Genomic DNA, 4,979 nt, shown 5'->3' on the forward strand with positions numbered 1-4,979 from the left:
AACACACAAAGTCCAGGGTGAGAAGAAGGAAGGAAATAATCAAGAGCGGAGCAGAATTAAAAGACATAGAGACTAAACAAACAATTCAAAAGATCAACAAATTAGGAGCTGGTTCTTTGAAAAAATAAAATTGAAAAGCCTTAAGCCAGGCTCATCAAGAAAAAAAGAAAAAGGACCCAAATAAACAAAATCAGAAATGAAAGAGGAGAAATCATGATCGATATCACAGAAATATGAAGGATTGTAAGAAATTACTACAAACAACTGTATGGCAAGAAATTTTACAACCATGATGAAATGGACAAATTTCTAGAAACATATAATCTTCCAAAACTGAATCAAGAAGACGTACAAAGCCTGAGCAGACCAATAACAAAGAATGAAATTGAAACAGTAATCAAAAATCTCCCTGCACACAAAAGCCCTGGACCGGTTGGCTTCACGGGCAAATTTTACAAAACATTTAGGGAAGAAATAACTCCTACCCTCCTCAAACTATTCCCAAAAATCCAAGAAGAGGGAAAAATCTCAAACTCTTTCTATGGAGCCAATATTACCCTAATTCCAAAACCAGGTCAAGACACAACAAAGAAAGAAAACTACAGTCCAATATCACTGGTGAACATAGATGCTAAAATCATCAACAAAATATTGACAAACAGAATTCAGCAACACATTAAAAAGATCATACAAACGATCAAATGGGATTCATCCCAGGGATGCAAGGATGGTTTAATATTCAGAAGTCAATAAATATAATACACCACCTAAACAAAATGAAAGACAAAAATTACATGCTCATATCAATAGATGCAGAAAAAGCATGTGATGAAATACAACACCCATTAATGATGAAAAGACTCAGCAAAATGGAAATAGAGGGGAGATACCTCAACATAATTAAGATTATATACGAGAAACCCGAAACCAGAATCATACTCAATGGCCAATAACTAAAAGCATTCCCCCGTAGATCAGGAACAAGACAAGGATTTCCACTATCTTTGTCTTATTCAATATAGTGTTGGAAGCTCTAGCCACAGCAATCAGTCAAGAAAAAATAAATAAAAGGCATCCAAATTGGGAAAGAAGAAGTAAAACTGTCATTATTTGCAGATGACATGATAGTACACATAAGAAACCCTATAGACTCCACTAAAAAACTACTCAACATAATAAGCAAATTTGGCAGAATAGCAGGGTACAAAGTAAATATACAGAAATATAAGACATTTTTGTACACCAAAATAAAATATCAGAGATAGAAACAAACAAACAAAAAATCCTGTTTACTATAGCAACAAGAAAAATAAAGCACCTAGGAATAAACTTAACCAAAGAGATAAAAGACCTGTTCTCAGAAAACTACATAACACTGAAGAAAGAAATTATGGAAGATACAAATAAATGGATACATATATCATGTTCATGGATGGGAAGAATCAACATCATCAAAATGGCCATACTACCCAAAGCAACTTACAAATTCAATGTAATCCTATTAAAATGCCAATTACATATTTCATAGACCTAGAACTAATATTTCAAAAATGTGTATGGAACCAAAAAGACCCCAAATAGGTACAGCAATCTTGTGGCAGAAGAACACAGCATGAAGAATCACAATACCAGGCATCAAACTATACTACAAAGCTATTATGATCAAAACAGTCTGGTACTGGCATAAGAACAGACATATAGATCAAAGATACACAATAGAGAGCCCAGAAAAAACCCAGGACTATATGGTCAACTAAAATTTGACAAAGGGGGAAGGAACATAAAATGGGGTGAGAAGAGCCTCTTCAACAAATAGTGCAGGGAGAACTGGACAGGGACGTGCAAAAAATCAAACTAGACCACCAACTTACACCACACACGAGAATAAACTCAAGTTGGATCAAAGACTTAAATGTAAACCGTGACACCATAAAAGTCCTAGAGGAAAACATAGGTAGGAAATTTTCAGATATCCCACGTAGCAATATTTTCAGCGATACATTTCCTATGGGAAAAGAAATAAAGAAAAAAATAAACAAATGAGACTACATCAAACTAAAGAGTTTCTGATCAGTGAAAGAAAACATTAGCAAGATGAAAGGAAAGCCAACTATATGGGAAAACATATTTGCCAATGATACCTCAGACAAGGGATTTATCTCCAAAATATATAAAGAACTTACACATCTCAACACCAAGAAGACAGATAGTCCAATTAAAAAATGGGCAAAATACCTGAACAAACACTTTTCCAAGGAGGATACACAGAAGGTCCATAGACACATGAAAGAATGCTCAACATCTCTAACCATCGGAGATGCAAATAAAAACCACCATGAAATACCACTTTACACCTGTCACAATGACCATCATCAACAAATAAACAAATAAGAAGTGCTGGCAAGGATGTGGAGAAATGGGAACCCTACTGTACTGTAGGTGGTATGCAGACTGGTGCAGCCACTATGAAAAACAGTATGGAATTACCTCAAAAAACTAAAAATGGAACTGCCTTTTGAACCAGCGATTCCACTGCTAGGTTTATAACCAAAAAATCCTGAAACCCCAATTCAAAAAACTTATGCACCCCTATGTTCATAGGAGCTATGTTTACAATAGCTAAGTGCTGGAAACAGCCTAACTGCCCATCTGTAGATGAGTGGATTAAAGGACTATGATACATTTACACAACGGAGTACTATGTAGCAGAAAGAAAGAAGAAATTCCTTCTATTTGCAACAACAGGGATGGAACTAGAGAGAATTATGCATAGTGAAATAAGCCAGGCAATGAAAGAAAAATACCATATGATATCACCTAATATGGGAGACTAAGAAACAACACAAACAAATGAACTAAATTGAACAAGGAACAGAATAACAGTTGTCATGATTGAGGGGGGAGGGATAAAAGGGGGATAAGTAAGGAAAGGGTTTAATCAAAGAACATGTATAAATGACTCATGGACTTCGACAACACGGGGGATATGACTGTCGGAAAAGGGGTAGGCTGGGTAGGGGGCAGCAATTGGGGGCAAATGGGACAACTGTATTTGAAAAACAATAATAATAAAAGAATAAGCACAAAGCCTGAATACACTGATAACAACTAGTAAAACTGAAATAACAATAAACATTTCACAGCAAATAAAAGCCCTGGACCAGATCGCTTCATGGGTGAATTTTACCAAACATTTAAGGGAGAAGTAACTTATCCTTCTCAAACCATTCCAAAATTTTCAAGAAAAGGGGTGATCCTGAAACTCTTTTTATAAGGCCAGTATCATCCTAATTTTAAAATCAGGTAAAGATGCAACAAAGTAAGGAGCCGTACATGCCAATATCTCTGATGAACATGAATATTAAAATCCTTAATAAAATATTGGCAATTTGGATTGAGAAATACATACACCATGTTCAAGTGGGAATCATCCCAGAAATACAAGTATGGTACAATATTTGCAAATCAACAAACATAATAAACCACATATAAAAAATGGACAAAAATCACATGATCATATCAATAGATGCTAAAAAGCATTTGGTAAAATTGAGCACACATTTATTAAAAAACTCTCTGTAAAGTGGGAGTAGAAGGATCATACCTCAACATAATAAAAGCCATATATGAGAAGCATATAGCCAACATCATACTCAATGGGCAAAAACTGAAAGCTTTCCCCCTGAGATTGGGAACAAGACAAGAGTGTCCACTTTCACTATGCTTACTCAACATAACACTGGAAGCTCTAACCACAGTGATTAGACAGGAAAAAGAAATAAAATCATCCAAATAATAAAGGAGGAAGTAAAGCTGTCATTATTTGCAGATGACATGATAGTGTACATAGAACAGTCTATAGTCTCCACCAAAACAACACTTGACCAAATAAGTGAAATTGGCAAAATAGCAGTATACAAAGTCAATATTCAGAAATAGATGTCATTGTTGTGAACCAACAATAAAATAACAGACAGAGAAACTAGGGAAAAAACATATTTACTATAGCAACAAGATAAATAAAGTACCTAGGCTTTTGGCTTTCGGTTCAGAGGAGCAAAGGTGCAACTTTTTTCGGTCATCCCAAATCCAGGTTCATCTGACACTAGCTGCCTCCACCATGCTACCAAAAGTCGACCCCAACAACATCAAGGACATATACCTACAGTGCACTGGCAGGGAACTCAGTGCCACATCTGCTCTGGCCCTCAAGATTGGCCCCCTGGGCCTGTTTCCAAAACAGGTTGGTGCTGACATCAACAAACAACCAGTGATTGGACGGGTCTAAGATTTACAGTGAAACTGACCATTCAGAACAGACAGGCTCAGATTGAGGTGGTGCCTTCTGCATCTGCACTAATCATTAAAGCCCTCAAAGAACCACCACGAAACAGAAAGAAGCCCCCCCAAAAAAACATTAAGCACAATGGAAGTATCATTTCTGATGTATTGTCAACATTGTCTGACAGATGTGGCACCGGTATTTAGCTAGAGAACTCCCTGGAACCATGGAAGAGATCCTGGGTACTTCCCAGTCTGTGGGCTGTAATGTTGTTGGCCATCACCCTCATGGCATCATAAATGGCATCAAGAGTGGTGCAGTGGCATGCCTGGCTAGTTAAGAACTACAAATGAAAATATTTCAATTAAAGATCATTTGACAACCAAAAAATAAAATCATAAAAATTAAAATAAAATACCTGGGAATAAATTTAACCAAGGAGGTAAAAGACCTGTACTCAGAAAATTGTGGAACACATAAGAAAGAAATTAAGAAAGACACAAATAAATGGAAACATATACTGTGTTCATAGATTGGAAGAATTAACATCAATTAAATGTTCACACTACCCAGAGCAATCTGTAGATTCAGTGCAGTCCTTATCAAAATACCAATGAAATATTTCACAGATATAGAACAAATACTTAAAAAATTTATTTGGAACTGAAAAAGACCCCGAACAGTCTCAGTAACCTTG

General features: G+C 36.0%; 1 pseudogene; it reads left to right on the plus strand.

Annotated features, from left to right (window-relative positions):
* The first annotated feature begins 4,066 nt into the window (after positions 1-4,066).
* Positions 4,067-4,622, plus strand: LOC149990952 (large ribosomal subunit protein uL11 pseudogene; annotated as a pseudogene).
* Positions 4,623-4,979: the final 357 nt, after the last annotated feature.

The sequence above is a fragment of the Furipterus horrens genome, unplaced genomic scaffold (assembly GCF_987537825.1).
Source record: "Furipterus horrens unplaced genomic scaffold, mFurHor1.1.pri manual_scaffold_17, whole genome shotgun sequence".
Classification (NCBI taxonomy): domain Eukaryota; kingdom Metazoa; phylum Chordata; class Mammalia; order Chiroptera; family Furipteridae; genus Furipterus; species Furipterus horrens.